Source organism: Palaemon carinicauda, chromosome 9 (assembly GCF_036898095.1).
Source record: "Palaemon carinicauda isolate YSFRI2023 chromosome 9, ASM3689809v2, whole genome shotgun sequence".
NCBI lineage: Eukaryota > Metazoa > Arthropoda > Malacostraca > Decapoda > Palaemonidae > Palaemon > Palaemon carinicauda.
In genome coordinates, this window is record NC_090733.1 from 101,556,858 (window position 1) to 101,576,525 (window position 19,668).

The window sequence follows — 19,668 nt, forward strand, 5'->3', positions numbered from 1 at the left end:
TCTAGTACAGTAGGCGCCAAAACTGATGCAACAAATTGCAAAATTCATCATACGTACTTTGTTAGAAACTCTCGTTGTGTTACCAGTGAGTATATTTTGTTCCAATTATAGTTATCTTCTTTATCTGATAATAAGTATCAGTGATTAACTGTAGAGTCACAGAAGGTATTTTGTCAGCGGATGGTCGTTGTTAATTCAATAAATTTTTATCAAAAGATAAAAAAGAATTTCCCTGTAGAAACATGAGTGCCGGTTCTACATGTGTTAACGAGAGTTCAACATTGAATGGCAGTTGGAAGGACTGCATATAAGCATTAGTCTAATTTAATTTATAAATTAAATTTCTACTTTTATAATTTACATCAAAAGTTGTTATGATTTGTTAAAATTTTGTGGTAAACCCAGCAGGTATTTATAAAGCTCGTGGTAGTGAAACCTAATTAATGGAAAATCATGTTTGCATCCATGTAGATATCCAAACAACTCCCTTCTTAATAACAACCTGGAAGATATATTTCCTTGATTATTGAAAAAGGCCTAACCATGTAGCCAATTAAACGGACATATAACTTGGGTTTCGTCTTTTACGCCAACTTTTTTCTTATTTATATTTCATTTTTGGGCTCAGGCCATGTCGTCCTGATGGAAGGTTCCTTTAAGTAGCTTTCTAGGGTATATTTGACTGCAGTAATATTCCCAGAGAATTTGACTTAAGGTCTCCAGAATTCTAACTCCTGGCGCGAATATCCTTAAAATTTCCTTTTAGGATATCGCATAATATTAGGGGACGTATTCTTGACACGCCACATAGCAATCTGCGCCCCGCATAGCGTTTACGCTTCGAGGGGGAAAAGTGGCAAAATAAAAGAGAAGCCGTTATAAAGTTCCCTTCCTCCCTTACTGTTTGAGTACTAAGATGGCACCATAATCGCCGCCATCTTTATTCCTTTTTCTGTAGCGGTCTCGCTCAGTGGTTTTCCCAGTGCTTTCTCGTTAATTGGATTTATTATGCAATCTCCAGCCTCTTCTGCCTCTGGAAAGTTGAGTATTTGATTCTTATGTTGTATAAATTTAGCTCTGGCCGTAAAGTAAAAAATTGAATCGAATTTAACTAATTTTTTGGCAGAGCTATTGCCTGGACCGGAGGCGTCTTTGGCGCTGTCGTTCGTAACACATGAGTTATTTAGTTAGCCAGAATGACTTTCCCGGTATAATAACTTAATAAAAAATAATTAGCTATTTAGTCTTCATTGCTAGGAATTAATTATATTATGCCGATAGTATTCACATTAGTTTCGGCGAATTAGGTAGCCGATCTTGTTTACATTAGGCTTCCTAGCCTAGGCGTTTTAGTTTACTTTCTTGCATGATATAATAAGTGTTCCTGGTGCTAATAAAATTAAATGAAGATAATAGGCAATTTATACATGTAGGATATATTGATTGCATATAAAATTTCCTCTTCTATGATAGTATACGAGAGAGCTTCGATGAGTTAGGTAGTCGATCTCACTGTCACTAGGCTAGTAGCCTAGGGGCTTTAGTATATTTTTATACAATCTCCCCGGTTACCCTCATATATAGGTAATCCCTTCTTCCCTCTGAGTATACCCTATGGCTACAATCCTAGTTGGTCTTGCCTCGAGTTGTCATTCAGGCAAGACTAGGCTAGGGTTTTTTCTGCCCCTTCCCTTAGCTACAGATGGTAAGGTTTGGGTTTAGGTCAGAACCTCAGAGTACTTGTTGGGTGCTGGCAACTGATTGACAGGGTGAATACATTTCCCTGTCGGGTCTTGGTTGTTAGCATAGGAGGCTTTGCCTCCCTAGACTGCCCTTGAAGGGGTCATGTGACTCCTCCTCCTCCCTGTGGTTTAGTCGACTAGTCCTGTGCTCGCAGACCCTAGGCTGAAGAATAGAGATTATTCTGCTGCCTAGGATAGCGCCGCCATTGGAACTCTGTTTCTCTATGATTAAGGGCGGCGGCTAGATGATTGCCGGCCCCCTTACTGTATTGGTAGACCCTAGTCTGGGGAATGAATTCTCCGTCCGCCTAGGATGGCGCCGATACTGAAACAGAGCTTCCTCAAGGTGTGGTAGGACCGGCATGCTGCCGGCTCCTCTCACACCTTATACAGGACCCTTTTCCCTCCCCACTCTGTCCTTTAGTGATGGCCTAGCCATCACATCCCTTTAGCCGTCGTCCTGCAATCTCGCCGCTTGCTGGCAGGTTGTAGGGCCGGCTTGGGCTTCTGCTTGTATGGCCTAGTCGTTCAGCTTCCCTATCGGACACAGAGCTCCGGGATAGCTGTGTCGGCAGGTCCAGCTGCTGGCTGAAGATCCATTTGCTTTGGAGTGTTCTTCAGTCCTCCCTTGGGCTGCCATTCACATCCTATGACCGGCAACGGAGTTGGATGGGTGGAAGCTTGATTATCTTATATTCTCCCCTTCCATTAGAACCCTCATTCTGGAGGAAGGAAGTGAGACAGTGCTCTTACATCACCCTTCACTCTTTGCTTTCTCTCTCTCTCTTGGCTAGTGCCACCAGGTACTAATCTAACTGGCGGCTGCCGGCCACTAACCTAGCCGGCAAGATGCTGGCTAGACTTGTGGGCCGACAGCCAATGATTCATTGACACAACTGACTTAGCCGGCCGAGTTCGGCCTACCGGCCACTACCCTGTCACATTTAATGCTGTCTGGGCTAGTGTGCCGACAGCCGGTGACCCGCCGGCAATCCGGTGGGCCGCTGGCTACTAAAATTTTTCAATATTGTGTCAGTTGCACTGTGCCTTAGGTACTAGACTTACCGGCTACATGCTGGCGGCAACTACGGTATATGTATATACAGTAGCCAGTACATCTGTAGTATAGAGCATACTGCAGACAGAAAACTATGGTATAAAAGTATACAGTCGTTAAATTTTCCAACATACTCTGTGTGTCCAGGCGCAGTCTATTGTTGAGACCTTATAAGATTGGGAAAGGAATTCCCTTTCTATATACTGATAGATGATCAGTTGTTAATGACCCTCATTATTAATCCTTTTGGAAGTTAGTGTTAGTTACATTCTTCTATCCTTACAGGCTAGACTCTTCTACCGGGCCTCCTGAGGAAGATAACCCTAGGGTTAATATTGAGGGAGGTCACAGCAATTGGCTGGGCGGGAAACACGTATGTGTCTTTCTTAATTCATTTCTAGCTTATCTATCTAAGCTATATGCAATAAAATAAAGTGGAAAATATTATTATAATATTTATTAGTTTATCTAGTGAGATGAATTACTCTATACTCATTTTATTTTCCTCTCTTTACAGGAAGACCATGTCAAGTGCGGCAGCATCTTCTGCAACGTGCATAGCAGGGACTTCTGCGGCCACCTGGAGTGTAGGGCACACTCCCCTTGTTCCATCACCAAGGGACCTCTCAAATACTGGGACCCCCAGGTATGTACAGTGTGCAAAGACTTGGTGTATGAGGCTTTTGAAAACCCCAAGACAACGGAGTCGAGGGATGCAGCTCGGAACACGCTGCACAGATGGGTTCGTGGCTTCCAGAAAAATGCCACGGGGCCTTACCTCCCCAATGAGCGTATGAGGGCCTGTCTATTCCCCCAAAGCATCTGCGGATGCTGTCATTCCTCAGCCTCACCCTGAGATCTCTTGCATCCAGATAGCCGTGGACACTGATGTCTCGGATGCGATGAAGGACATCCTTCTAGATGATGAGAGGATGTCAGAGGTGTCAGAGGACACCGAAAAGGACCTTCTGGCCGAAGGTCAAGAAGAGGAGTCAACGTTGGCTCCAGAGACGAAAGAGGATGAAGTCGAAACAGTGTCTGTTTCATCGGTTCCTGCCCCAGAACCGGTGCCCTCTACGTCCTCCGCTCCTCAACCTGAAAAGTCGGATGACACCTTGTCTGCCATCAGAGCCATGATGGAGACCTTTGCAAAGAAGAGCTAAGAAAGGGAAGCTGCGCTAAGGAAGGAGATTCACCAGCTTACAGTGGCCCGTGGGTCTCATAGGATCTTCCCTCGTGCTCCGAGGTAAACCCAAGGAGGCATGCCGAGTACATGCCAATAACGAACGGGCAAGATCTTCATCTCAGAAAAGCTGGGAGCTGTCCTTATCGAGGACATAGAGTTCTTGCCCAGCTTTTGAGTCGTATCCTGACTGCTTCGTTCGCCTAAGGACGGAACCTGTATCCAAGGAGGTCATAGTGCTTGACCATACGAAGGCTCAGGCTTTGCTAGCCAGCAATCTGAAGGACAGGGGCTTCACCAACTTTAAGGTGCCAGCCCTGAGCAAGAAACATCCTTCCTTTCTTGCTCCAGCAACAATGGCCTTCCCCTTTGTGGATAAAGGGTTTAAGGCACTGATCAAAGCAGTGGAAGCTGGGAAACCTTGCCCTACACTGGAGGAGTGTAGGCCCCTTTCCCTAGCCCTGCCAACAGATCACAAAGATATCGCTGGACGTCAGTTTAGCGAAAACCTCCCCAAGTTGTCTGAATTTCTCCTGTGTAGGGAGCAGGATACGAAGGAAAGGCTTGCTGCCTCTCTGTCCCTCCAGGTGACCCTGGAGGCAATGGCCAGTGAACAGAGATCCCCGGATATGTTCATGGTCATAGCCAAAACACACTTGGCAACCCTAACTAAGGATTTCTATAACTTTGTTAGGGCTAGAAGGGCTTGCAGGGAGTTCGTGTTTGCTTGGCTGCGGTCAAACACGAACCCAGGAAGTTGATATCTTCCAATATCTGGGGGAAAGACACCTTCCCGAAAGAAGTGGTCAAAGAAATAGTCGACAAGGCCGCCATGGAGAATAGAAATCTTCTCCAGAAGTGGGGCATGTCGGCTAAGAGGAAGTCTTCCCCGGATGAGGGTCCCCAACCGAAACGGAAGACAAAGAGGCCAAGAGTGCCCTCTCGCCCTGCTAGACAACAGCAACTTCCCATGACTGCGGTGCCCCAGATGGTGGCACAGCCCCAACCCACCTACCAGATGGTACCCCAGCAGGTGGTGACTCAGTTACCAGCCTTCACTCCCGCCTTTGAGAGGCAGACCACTACCTTTCGCCCTAAAGGTAGGGGGTCAAATAGAGATTCCTCTAGACGTCCCTCGAGAGGAAGGGGGGGTGGGGAGCACGCGGTCAAGGAGGCAAGCCCTCCAGAAACCAGAAGCAATGAGATGCTTCCGGTAGGAGGAAGACTCCGATTATTCCGGGATCGTTGGACCTTCGATCCCTGGGCCCACAGCCTAATCAAGAACGGACTAGGTTGGAGCTGGAAGACAGCTCCACCATCATTTCCTCAATTCTTCCAACACTCCACCCCCGTTCTGGAAGAATACACCCGAAAACTCTTGAGCAGCAAACGGGTGATAAAAAGGGCAAAGTCCATCAAATTCCAAGGAAGGCTGTTTTGTGTTCCCAAGAAGGACTCAGACAAACTCAGAGTTATTCTGGATTTGTCGCCACTCAACAAGTTTATAGAGAACGACAAGTTCAAGATGCTGACCCTTCAACACATAAGGGCCCTGTTGCCCAAAAGGGTATACACAGTCTCCATAGACATGGCAGATGCCTATTGGCACATTCCGATCAATCGCCAACTTTCCTCCTACCTAGGATTCAGGCTACAAAAAGGAAAGAACGCTTTCAGAGCCATGCCTTTCGGACTAAACTTAGCCCCAAGGATCTTCACGAAGCTTGCAGAAGCAGTCGTTCAACAACTACGCCTACAAGGTGTCCAGGTGATATCCTATCTGGACAATTGGCTGGTGTGGGCAGCATCCGAGTCAAAATGCATGCAAGCATCCAAGAAAATGATCCAGTTCCTGGAACATCTGGGATTCAAGATCAACACCAAAAAGTCTCAACTGTCTCCAGCTCAGAAGTTTCAATGGCTAGGCATACATTGGGACTTAGTCACATTGCCTCTCCAATCCATTAAAGAAGAGGAGAGAGATAGCAGGGTCTGTCAAGAGACTTCTAAAATCCAACAGGATTTCAAGACGCCAACAGGAGAGAGTGCTGGGCTCCCTTCAGTTTGCATCAGTGACAGACCCAGTGCTAAGAGCACAGCTAAAAGATGCATCATGAGTCTGGAGAAGATACGCATCAAACGCTCGAAGAGATCTAAGAAGACCAATACCGATCCGAATACGATCACTTCTCAAACCATGGTCGGAGGCCAAGTACTTGGAGAGGTCAACACCTCTGCAACCGCCTCCACCCTCAGTCATCATCCACACGGATGCATCATTGGAAGGATGGGGAGGTCACTCTCATCAACGGAAAGTTCAAGGAACTTGGTCCTCTCTATTCAAGACCTTCCATATCAACATTTTGGAGGCCATGGCAGTCTTCCTCACACAAGAAATTATCTCCTCGCCCTTCAGTCCACATAAGACTGATTCTGGACAGCGAGGTGGTAATGAGATGTCTGAATCGTCAAGGCTCGAGATCACCTTAACTCGACCAAGTGATGTTGGCCATCTTCCGTTAAGCGGAAAAGAAGAGATGGCACTTATCAGCAGTTCACCTTCAAGGGTTCCGATATGTGACAGCGGATGCTCTATCCAAGCTAACTTCGATAGAGTCAGAATGGTCCCTAGACACAAGATCATTCTCCTTCATCTTACATCAAGTCCCGGAACTGCAGATCGACCTCTTCGCGACGAGCGACAACAAGAAACTTCCTCGACCCATACGAGGACCCTCTAGCGGAAGCAGTGGACGCCATGTCCCTCGACTGGAACAGATGGGCCAGGATTTATCTGTTCCCTCCATCCAACCTGCTGATGAAGGTCCTCAACAAGCTGAGATCTTTTCAAGGAACAGCAGCCCTAGTGGCTCCCAAGTGGCCCCGGAGCAACTGGTTCCCTTTAATATTGGAATTACAGCTGAGGCTGATTCCCCTGCCGGACCCAGTTCTGTCTCAACAGGTACAGAAGTTGACTGTCTTCGCTTTATTACAGAAAACCCAAGACCTTCATCTCATGATTTTCTCTCCCTAGCCGTAAAGAAAACGTTTGGGATCTCGAAAGAGAGTATAGACTTCTTAGAGGAATATAAGTCAAAATCTACCAGAAGGCAATACGAGTCGTCTTGGAAGAAGTGGGTGGCCTTTGTCAAGGCAAGAAATCTAAAGGAAATCTCGACAGATTTCTGCTTATCTTTCTTTATTCACCTTCATGAACAAGGTTTAGCAGCCAACACGATAACTACGTGTAAATCTGCCTTGACTAGACCCTTGCTTTATGCTTTCCAAGTAGACTTGTCTAATGAGATTTTTAACAAAATCCCTAAGGCGTGTGCTAGGCTCAGGCCTGCAGCACCTCCAAGGCCCATTTCATGGTCTTTGGATAAGGTACTACATTTTGCTTCAAGTTTGAACAACGATGATTGCTCTCTGAAAGATTTGACTCAAAAAGTTATATTCTTGTTTGCTGTAGCCTCAGGGGCTAGAGTTAGTGAGATAGTGGCTCTTTCTCGGGAAGAGGGCCATATCCAGTTTGCTGAAACGGGAGAGCTGAATCTCTTTCCCGACCCAACGTTTCTTGCCAAGAATGAGCTACCCACTAAGAGAATCTGCCCTCTGAAGGAAGATGTCTCGCCGTGTCCAGTGGAGAGTCTAAAGGTCTATCTTCGCAGAACTTCAGACTTCAGGGGAGGACAGCTCTTTATAGGAGAAACATCGAGCTCAAACTTATCCCTGAAACAACTAAGGGCGAAGATCACCTACTTCATTCTCAGAACGGATCCTGACAGTACACCCGCAGGTCATGATCCTAGGAAAATTGCTTCATCGTTAAACTTTTTCCAGCTCATGGATTTTGAGAGCCTTCACTCGTTTACTGGATGGAAGTCATCCAGAGTGTTTTTCAAACACTACGCGAAGCAAGTGCAAGAATTAAAACGATTCGTGGTGGCGGCAGGTAGTGTACTAAAACCTGTCACTTAGTGCTGCGAGGAACAGTGAATTATGTGGGACTATAATTCTAAAGGGTGTACATGTTGGCACATTATAGTGCAACGTGGTAAGTGAAATGTCATCAAGGTGACATTATGGACTGTTCCAGTGTACAAAGGTGAACAAACATAGACTTAACACTAAGTGCCTTGTGTTTTTTACACAAGTGTAAATAGACAGACTTCTCAGAAAGACATTAGAATATTTAATAAATTTTCAATTGAGTGGCAAAAATTTTTGTTTTCAGGTAAAACAAGTATTTCTGATTTATTCTGTATTATCTATGTTTGTAAATTCTATTTCACTTGCATTTTTATATTATTATGAAACGTATGCTGAATTTTTATTTATTGTTTGACAATAAATGTTTAATTGTTTTGCGCGTCTTATTTCGCCCTAAACATATTTTAATAAAGTTATGTGTGAGCATTACTTTTATTCCTTACTATTCTGCATAATTATATTAAACAAAGGTAGTAACTTTGTTCCTAAACGTAAACAAACCTTTCTTGCCAGGCTTACCTTGTTTCGATACAGATACAAACTTGTCTGTTGCGGTATACAGCTGAGCTGATATACCTCAGATGCTATGGTGGCTGACATGATTCTGTGTTCGTTTTATAAATACAAACTTTGGCTAAAGGCATACAGTGAGACCTGTATGCCCTTTTGATTGCTAGGTTGGTCATATGAAATATGCAAACTTCGAGACTTTTTCCCGAGTCTAGTATGACCTGTAGCGGGCAGGAAGCACTAACATAGTCTATGATTAGAAGAAATGACATAACAGTACAGTAATGTCATAGGTCTCTAAGGTCTAGATTGTTATATTATTTATGATTATTTAATAATTATGATGTTAATATTGTTGAGAACGCTGCCAACAGCTACATGATTCATAATGCTACCGCTAGATGTCGGTGTGTATTGTTATTCGTGTGTCCCGATATATCCAATAAAGCGGAGTTGTAACTTGTGAGTTTCCATCATGAATATCACCTCCGATATATGGCATCAAGACATAGATGACCAAGGAAATATTGTCTTGAGGTTTAAGGCACAACTGGGAAATCCACATACATTAATGCTCTGGTAAACTTCCATCAGGACGACATGGCCCGAGCCCAAAAAACGGATTTTGAGCGAAGCGAAAAATCTATTTTGGGGTGAGATAGCCATGTCGTCCAGATGGACCCACCCTTCTTTTCTAAAGAAAAGATCTTCTCAGAATCCCTCCCAAAACTACTGTATCTGTAGCACCATGCTTTCTAGGAAAGGCCTTGGCAGGACCCCTTCCAATAATACTGTATCTATAAGTACCGGCTCAACGCTACAAGGAATAAAGATGGCGGCGATTATGGCGCCATCTGAGTACTCAAACAGTAACGGAGGAAGGGAACTTTATAACGGCTCCTCTTTTATTTTGCCGCTTTTCCCCCTCGAAGCGTAAACGCTATGCGGGGTGCAGATTGCTATGTGGCGTGTCAAGAATACGTCCCCTGATATTATGAGATATCCTAAAAGGAAACTTTAAGGATATTCACGCCAGGAGTTAGAATTCTGGAGACCTTAAGTCAAATTCTCTGGGAATATCACTGTAGTCAAATATACCCTAGGAAGCTACTTAAAGGAACCTTCCATCAGGACGACATGGCTATCTCACCCAAAAAACGGATTTTGAGCGAAGCGAAAAATCTATTTTTGGGTCAGATAGCCATGACGTCCTGATGGAAGGGTCCTTCAGTAGCTTCCTAGGGTATATTTAACTACAGTGGATATTCCCAAATAATTAAACTAAAGGTTATCACAGAATTCTAACTTCTGGTGCGAGTACCCTAAAGGTTTCCTTCTAGGATATCGTATATCAACAGGGGACGCATGTATTAACACGCCACATAGCTATCTGCACCCCATATAGAGTTAACACTTCGATATGGAAAGGTGGCTGAGTAACTGAGGAGCCGTTCCAAAGTTACTCTCATCCGTGGCTACTTTTGGTACTCGAGACGTAAACAAACGGACGCCATTGCTAAATGACGTCACGTCCGTCCTCATCCTGAGCTCAGCTTATACCAATCTCCGCGATACAGTAGGTCCGGGAGGGGCCTGAAAGGCTGAAATAGAATAGACGGAAGGGTCCATCAGGACGTCATGGCTATCTCACCCAAAAATAGATTTTTCGCTTCGCTCAAAATCCGTTTTTTGGGCTCAAGCCATGACGTCCTGATGGAAGTGTACCAGAGAATTAATGTATCGTGGATTTTTACCCCTTTTAATCCAAGTGCCAGGGGCTTCGAACAGTATTATAGAACATGTCCTTACCAGAGAGTCTATGGTAAACTAGCTTCCCGCCCCCCTGGCAGGGAAGTCCTGGTGGACAATAGGACATCTCGAAGCGATCATTGAAGAGCTACTCACCCGGTGGAGAGATCACGCTGGACTCGGAGACAAGACAAAGGTTAATATTCGGGTAGGAATATTATCAAGCATAGGTAAGTATAGAACATAACTACTATTCCCCCTGGAGGAGAGATCATGCTGGTCTCGGAGATAGGACAAAGGTTAATATTCGGATAGGAATGTTATCAAGGCATGAGTGAGTATATAACATAATTACTTATATTACTCTTTCTGATCATCAGGAAAGAGGTAAATGAAACTATAACAATTGTATATTTCTTGATAAGGAATAGGAGCGAAGAGAGACGCACATGGAAATAAAATAGACATTTTATTTTTAGGATTGCAGATCATTATGGCAGTAATTACAATAATGAATGTAGAATTTATTTACAAAAGAATAATGTACGTAGAAATGAAAGACGGTAATCTTGATTCTGAAAGAAAAATTTTCTTTTTAGAAACACAAGTTCCAGAGGAACGCCAGTCTTTAAAATTCAAAGAAAACACATCATGCCCTAGGGCATGTGGCACTCATGTAAAGTCTATGACATTTCACCTTGGTAAAGAACAGTCTATTAGAAACATTTAAGTGTCCATTAAATCACTATGTATCACAATAGGGTCAACACAGGCACCCGTAGAGTTAGAGTCCCAAGTAACTCACTGTTCTATGCAGATTTAAGCAGCAGGTTTCATAATACTACGTGCAGCTACCACGAAATGCTTTACTTCGTGCACTTGTTTTGCGTAGTGCTTGAAGAAAACGCGCAATGATTTCCAGCCTGTAAAGCTCTTGAGGCTTTCGAAATCCATACTCTGGAAGAAGTTCAGAGAAGAAGCGACTTTTCTAGGATCGTGACCTGCGGGTGTACTGTCAGGATCCGCTCTGCGAATGAAGTAGGTGATTTTCGCTCTTAGTTGTTTCAGTGACAGGTCGCTACCCGATGTTTCTCCTTTGAAGAGTTGTCCACCACCGAAGTCTGAAGTTCTTCGAAGATAGACCGTAAGACTCTCCACTGGGCATAGAGAGACATCTTCCTTCAGGGGGCAGATTCTCCAAGGGCCCCATCTCTTGGTGGGTAGTTCATTCTTAGCGAGAAACGTCGGATCGGGGAAGAGGGTAAGATCTCCTTTCTCGGCGAACAGGATATGACCCTCTTCTGTTGATAATGCCACTATTTCACTGACTCGGGCTCCCGAGGCGAGAGCAAAAAGGAAGATAACTTTTTGAGTCAGGTCTTTCAGAGGGCACGAATCGTTGTCCAGGTTAGAAGCAAAATGGAGCACCTTGTCCAGGGACCAGGAGATAGGTTTTGGTGGGGGTGCTGGGCGTAGTCTAGCACATGCCTTCGGCAGTTTATTGAAGATATCGCTGGACAGATCAATCTTGAAGGCGTATAGGAGTGTTCTAGTCAAAGCCGATTTACAAGTGGAAATCGTGTTGGCCGCTAAGCCTTGTCCATGAAGGTGAATGAAGAAGGACATGCAAAAATCAATGGTGATTTCCGTAGGATTTTTTGCCTTGACGAAGGAGACCCACTTTCTCCAGGAAGATTCATACTGCCGTCTGGTACACTCAGTCTTGTACTCCTCGAGGAAGTCTAAGCTTTTCTTCGAGATCCCAAACCTTTTCTTTGCGGCTAAGGAGAGAAAATCATGAGATGAAGGTCCCTGACTTTCAGTGATGAAGCGAAGACAGTTGACTTCTGTACTTGTTGAGAGAGAACTGGGCCCGGTAGGGGGATCAGCGTGGGCTGCAGCTCCAGGACCAGGGGATACCAATTGCTCCGGGGCCACTTGGGAGCCACTAGGGCCGCTGTCCCTTTGAAGGTTCTCAGTTTGGATAGGACTTTCAGCAGAAGTTTGGGAGGAGGGAACAGGTATATCCTGGACCATCTGTTCCGGATGGGGACATGGCATCCACTGCTTCTGCCTTGGGGTCCTCGTACGGGGCCACATATCGAGGAAGTTGATTGTTGTCGCTCGTTGCGAATAGATCGATCTGAAGTTCCGGGACTTGGTGAGAGATGAAGGAGAATGATCTTGCGTCTAGAGACCATTCCGACTCTATTGGGCTTGTCCTTGATAGAGCGTCAACCGTCATATTGCGGAATCCTTGTAAGTGAACTGCAGACAGGTGCCATTTCTTCCTTTCTGCCAAACAAAAGATCGGAAGAAGCACCTGATTTATCTGGGGCGACCTCGAGCTCTGACGATTGAGACATCTGACTACCACCGAGCTGTCCAGAGTCAGACGGATGTGGATCGAGGGAGGCGGAGAGAGTTTCTTCAGGGTGAGAAGAACCGCCATGGCCTCCAAGATGTTGATGTGAAACGTCTTGAATAGGGGAGACCATGTTCCTTGAACCTGTTGTTGGTGGGAGTGACCTCCCCAACCCTCCAGTGAAGCGTCCGTGTGGATGTTGATCGATGGAGGCGGGTGTTGAAGAGGGATGGACCTTTTCAGGGCCTTTGCTTCTAACCACGGCTTTAAAAGTAAGCGAAGTCTGTTCGGAAGCCGTCTCTTGAGGTCTCTTCGAGTGATGGATGCGAAACGTCTCCAGACTCCCACGGCATCCTTTAGGTGTGCGCGAAGCACTGGGTTTGTCACAGACGAACTGTAGAGAGCCGAGAACTTGTTCTTGTTGTCGTTTTGAGATCCGTTCAGATTTTAGAAGCCTTCTGACAGACCCTGCTATTTCCTTCCTTTTCTTCTGTGGAATGGAAAGCCGGTGTGACTGAAGGTCCCAATGGATTCCCAACCATTGGAACTTCTGAACTGGAGAGAGGCGAGATTTCTCGGTGTTTATCTTGAAGCCCAGATGCTCTAGGAACTGGGTGACTTTGTTGCAGGCTCTCAGACAATCTTCGGGCGATGTCGACCAGACTAGCCAGTCGTCTAGGTAGGCCATCACTTGGACGCCCTGAAGACGTAGCTGTTGGACGATTGCGTCTGCCAGCTTGGTGAAGATCCGTGGAGCCACGTTGAGCCTGAAGGGCATGGCCCTGAAGGCGTAACTTTTCCTTTGGAGTCGAAATCCTAGGTAGGAGGAAGCGTAGTGATTCATTGGAATGTGCCAGTAGGCATCCGCCAGGTCTATGGAGACCGTGTAGGCCCTGTGAGGCAGAAGGGTCCTTATTTGTTGCAGAGTCAGCATCTTGAATTTGTTGTTTGCAATGAACTTGTTGAGGGGGGATAAGTCTACAATGACTCTGAGTTTGTCTGAGTCTTTCTTGGGAACACAAAAGAGTCTCCCTTGGAACCTGATTGACTTTACCCTCCTGATCACCTTCTTGTTCAAGAGTTCCAGGACATATTCTTCCAGGAGGGGGGTTGACTGTTGGAGGAATTGCTGGAAGGATGGGGGTGGTTGAATCCAGCTCCAGCCCAGTCCCTTCTTGACGATGCTGTGTGCCCAGGGATCGAAGGTCCAACGATCCTGGAATTGGCGGAGTCTTCCTCCCACCGGAAGCACTTCATTGCTTCTGGTGTCCCGAGGGTTTGCCACCTCGGCCGCTAGCTCCCCTTCCTCCTCTGCCTCTGGAGGGACGGCGAGAAGAATCTCTGCCGGAACCTCTGCCTGAGCCCCTACCTATGGGACGAAAGGTAGTCGAGTGTTGTTCATAGGCAGGGGTGAAGACCGGCGACTGCGACACCACCGGCTGGGGGACCAATTGAAAGGTCTGTTGTGGCTGCGTAGCCACTTGGGGAGTAGCGGGACCCGGAAACTGTCGTCTCGGTTGACGTTGCTGGGGTCTGGGTTTCGAGGATTTCCTCTTAGGCTGAGGGCCATCGTCCTGAGAGGACTTCCTCTTTCGGGACATACCCCACTTATGGAGAAGGTTCCTGTTCTCCGTAGCAGCTTTGTCCACTATCTCTTTCACCAAGGTAGACGGGAAGAGATGTTTGCCCCAGATATTGGAGGAAATCAGTCTCCGGGGTTCGTGTTTCACCGTTGCACTGGCGAATACGAATTCTCTACAGGCTCTACGAGCCCTAGCAAAACTGTATAGGTCCTTGGTCACGGTCGCCAGGTGCGACTTAGCAAGGACCATGTAAAAGTCCGGGACTCTGGTATCCCCGGCCATGAGTTCCAGCTGTACCTGATGGGACAGCGAAGCGGCGAGTCTCTCCTTCGTATCCTGTTCCCTACGAAGGAGGTGATCGTTCAGCCGTGGGAGGTCCTCATTGAATTGACGACCGGCCACATCAGGTTCCAGTTTTCCTATCGTGAAGGTCGACTGGATGTCTTTCCAGTGCCTATCATCGGGGGGAAGAGTAATTGAGAAGGGTCTGCACTCCTCCAGTGCAGGGCAAGGCTTCCCTTCCCCCACAGCTTTCATGACCGCTTGGAAGGCCTTTTCAATGAAGGGGAAGGTCGCAGTAGCTGGCGCAACGAAGGTTGGATGCTTCTTACTAAGCGCCTGCATCTTGGAGATTGTGAAACCCCTGCTCTTCACTGCCTGAGCTAACATAGCTTGGGCCTTCGCGAGATCGAACACAATCACTTTCTTCGGTTCGGTCTCTTCCTTTGAGGCTGGTTCGGACCTGAGCCGGACATAACAGTCCGGATAAGCCTCGAAATTCGGGAAGAACTCCACTTCTTCCAACAAAATAGAGCCAACCCTTTCACTAATATAGATCTTGCCAGTTGTGATTGGCATATGCTCGGCGTATCTCCAAGGGTTAGCTTCCGAGCAGGTGGGGAGGTCCTTAACCGAAATCTTCTTCGGTTGTTTGAAGCCGACGAGAGTCGTCCGGAATTGCTCCTGAGTCTCGCGCAGCTTCTTGTCCATGAGGGCTTCAAGCATTCTGAAGACCTCTTGAGTGGCCGATGGAAGAGGGTCCAGGGTGGCAGAAGTCGAAGGAACAGGTTCCTCGGATGGTGCAGGAGTTGCTGGGGGAGCAGGAGCGACCTCGTTCTCCGAATCAGGGTATTCCACCTGATCTTTCTCATAGTCGAGCTCCTCGCCCATGAGGTTCTTCTCCGTCTCTTCAGACACCTCCGACATACGTTCCATGTTGTCGGAATCAAGATGGCACTCACGCATGGACTGTGCCATGACGACGTCGGGTTCGACCACGATCTGGACGGTGGGAATTTGTTCACGAGGGACCACCGAGTCCTTGGATGCTTTCGGAAAAAGCAAAGCCCTCAAGTCTTCATTGGGAAGATACGGTCCAGTGGCGTTCTTTTGGAAGCCACACACCCATTTGTGTAGCTTCTCTCTAGCGATGTCCCTTACCTCCGCAGTAGGAGGATCGTCGAACGCCTCAACGAGAAGACTCTTGCAGACTGTACAGTTCTGCGGGTCCCAAAATTTAAGGTCGCCTTTCTTGGCGGCGCAGGGGGCATGGGTCCGGCACGCCTTGTGCCCGTAGAAGTCCGGGCGCTTCACTCCGCAGAAGTTGCTCTCGCACTTCATGTACTCCTCCTGTAAAAGAAAGAGATCATGAGTACATGGAAGGCATAAGAATGACTTACATTACTCTAAAATTAAGAATACAGTAACTTAATCTATAATAGCATATTAATGTTCAAGATTGATGAGCGGGAAAGGAAGTAGATAGACACATATTTGTGAATCCCGCCCACCCGGTTACCGTAACCTTATCCGTAGACAATTCCTTTGGACCCGAGGGTCACAATGAGGGAAATCCGGATGGATGAGCCAAGCTAGGCTTTTAACAGGAATTGTCCGCAGAGTGTACCAGGGTCTGAGACCACTCAGAGCCTTGGGGGAGAGGGGAAAATAGGATAAACCCCTTATAAAATGTAGGTTCTGGCTATCGACTGCACTGAGATACACAGAATATGCTGGAATTGTTGTAATGTGCAATCAAACAGCATAGCCACTATTTTGGTTGGTATAACAATACCTATATGGAAGTGGCCAGACTATCTGGCTGCAACATATTGACTGCCGGCATGTTGCGTCTCATGAGGGGGCTCCGGCAGACTGACGGCACACCGGAGGCTGGTCCTGCAGGGTGGAAGGCATCAAGGCAGACACACTGAGTAACCGAGATGGATAATACCACAGTGGCGACCGCCGACACAGCGGCGGATCGCCAGCAGGGGCGTCGGCTCCGGCAGCCGAAGGCTGACGGCATGGTGAGCCTTGGCTCAATTCATAAGAGAGATATATATATGGGTGTATACCTAGATTGCCGGCAATCAATGCTGGCATGTGGGCGGCAGACTCCGAAAGTCGGCCAGCTGTTACTAGGTAAATATAAGGGGTGGGACGTCGGCGGTATGTCGACAGAAGGCGGCAGCCTCCGGCACTCGGTAGGCTGACGTCTTGAAGGGGGAAGGCATCTTATGAACGAAGGTCACCTGAGGTAGTGGCGGTTATCGCCGGCAGTAGTGACGGCAAGGGACCGGCGCCAAGATAGAAAGAGAAAAGGGTAAGGTGGGATGGAAGGGGTAAAATCCTATACCCCTCCGGCATCCCTCCGGAGGGAGTGTACTCATGATAGGAGTAGATATTCCTAACATCCGGCGGCAGGGAGTCGGCAGACGGCCGGGTGCCTGAGGTAACCCAAGGGAGGGATAGAGGGCACTCAAAGAGGGGGAATCCCCCGCCGGCAGGACCGCCGCCGGCAACCACCCCCATAGAACGCTATGAAGGGTATGTGTACCAGAGCGGCCAGCTCAGCAGGAGAACAAGGCTAGCCCTACCACTCCACCCAAGGGAGGAGTTGTAGGACTAAGGACAGAGGTGTGTAGGCAGGCCTACACCAAAGGGATAGGTGGGGAGGGAGAAGAAGGGGTCTTTCTAAATGGGGAGACTCTGTATGAGAGCAGCCACCAAGGCAAGGGAGAATACTCCCTAACCTAGGATAGGTAGCCCAGATCAAGTACAGTACTAATGTACTGTCCCAAACTATAATAGGACAGAGTCTACCCCCAGAGCTTAACCTAGAGTATTAGGACTAACTCCTAGGCTAGGAAAGTCTAGGGAGGAAGGGTAACCCAACCAAGTGCAACTGGAGGAAGGCCAGAGCCCTTCCTAAGGTCTCAGGCACGACCCTAAGGGGGGTTCATTCCCTTAGGGTAGGCAGAGAAGCGATAAATACTCTGGTTGTAGACGAGATCCCCCTATATAGAAGGGAAAGCAAGTCTACCCAGAGGGAATTACCCGCAGGCAGGGGGAATAGGGAGCATACAAGGGTTCCTACATTAGGTTAGGAGGGGGTTGATACACAATCAACTCAGTCCCTTATATGGTCCCCGAAGGCAAAAACACTTACATCACAGTAAATAGTATGTTTAATAATGCCACAATCTTCATAACTTAACTTAGGAACACTAATATATATCATGCATGAAAACAAGCACTAGGCTGTCCAGCCTAGGGGCTAAGCTAGCGATCTAGTATGGGGTCGAACAGCGACCGTAGTCTGATGAGCGCTAAAACACGATATAATGATTCCCTAGCTATGAAGACTAAATAACATACTATTAATTAGTTAAAGGACCGGAGAAGGCTGTTCTGGCTCCTCAGTTACTCAGCCACCTTTCCATATCGAAGTGTTAACTCTATATGGGGTGCAGATAGCTATGTGGCGTGTTAATACATGCGTCCCCTGTTGATATACGATATCCTAGAGGGAAACCTTTAGGGTACTCGCACCAGAAGTTAGAATTCTGTGATAACCTTTAGTTTAATTCTCTGGGAATATCCACTGTAGTTAAATATACCTTAGGAAGCTACTGAAGGAACCTTCCATCAGGACGTCATGGCTTGAGCCCAAAAATAGATTTTTCGCTTCGCTCAAAATCTGTTTATTCAGATGCTAAACTTCTTTGTAATTTATCAAAAAAAATCATAATAACTTTCGATGTAACGTTATAAAAGTAGAAAGTTAATTTACAAATTACACTAGGCCAACGTTTATATGCAATCCTTCCTGCTGCTATTCATTGTTGAATTCTCGTTAACACACACACAGTAGAACCGCCACTCTAATGTTCCTGTGGGGATTTTTTTTTTTTTTAACAAACATTTATTGAATTAACAATGACTATTCGCTGAGGAAATACTTTCTGGGACTGCAGTTAATCACTGATACCTATTATCAGATAGGGCATGACATTAATTGAAAAAAAATTACCAATTGGCAATCCCATGAGTTTCTAAAGCCAATTTATAACTACTGTTCCTAAGTATCAGAAATACGTACTGTGTTCATCTGGTGGTTGAGATTATGGCTGATGCCGTGGCACCTGGGTCAAAGCCTGGTATGCATTGGCTGGCGATGAGGGTATTAAGGCAAATGCCACCCCCCATAGATTGACATGGCTGGTGATCGATAGGTTGGGTAGATAAGGTTACGTTTGTGTCGTGAGTCAAAACCAAAGCCAAAGCTGAAGAAGATTCTGAATGTTCTGGTCTTAAAAACAGCATTCAGGACTATCAATTACACCCAACTGCTCTGTTGAATCTAGGTGCATTTGTGGTTGATAATGTTTAAGGTTACGGACATTTTCCCTGTATATTCTATTGATACTAGCACTGTTTAATGCATCTTCGCTAATATAATTAATACACTATTATATTGAATATTTGTTTCCACATTGCTCTAAGTATACCTAGGTAATGTTGGTAATCCTGTGTTGAATGCAAATTTCAAATCGTTTCATCTCTATAGTTTGAAGTAATTACTATACTTTCAAACAATTACTATTACCGTAATTTTTTTTCTATGATTCTTATGAACATCATAGATTTGATATTTTTGCATCATATGTTAGCTTTATTTTGTATGATTGAGCTTTCAATGTAGGAAAAGAAAACGGATTTTAAGCGAAGCGAAAAATCTATTTTTGGGTGAGATAGCCATGACGTCCTGATGGAAGGTTCCTTCGGTAGCTTCCTTGGGTATATTTAACTACAGTGGATATTCCCAGAGAATTAAACTACAGGTTATCACAGAATTCTAACTTCTGGTGCGAGTACCCTAAAGGTTTCCCTCTAGGATATCGTATATCAACAGGGGACGTATGTATTAACACGCCACATAGCTATCTGCACCCCATATAGAGTTAACACTTCGATATGGAAAGGTGGAGAATAACTGGGGAGCCGTTCCACAGTTACACTCATCCGTGGCTGCTTTTGGTACTCGAAACGTAAACAAACGGGCGCCATTGCTAAATGACGTCACGTCCGTCCTCATCCTGAGGCCAGCTCCTTGCTAATCTCCATGATACAGCAGGACAGGGCGGGGCCTGAAAGGCTGGACTAGAATAGACGGGAGGGTCCATCAGGATGTCATGGCTATC

The 19,668-nt window shown here is 46.3% G+C and overlaps 1 protein-coding gene across 3 annotated transcripts in view; it reads right to left on the reverse strand.

Annotated features, from left to right (window-relative positions):
* Nucleotides 1-19,668, reverse strand: part of LOC137647028 (obg-like ATPase 1) — a 242,122-nt gene that overhangs the window by 124,860 nt on the left and 97,594 nt on the right. The gene's annotated exons all lie outside the window — the stretch shown is intronic.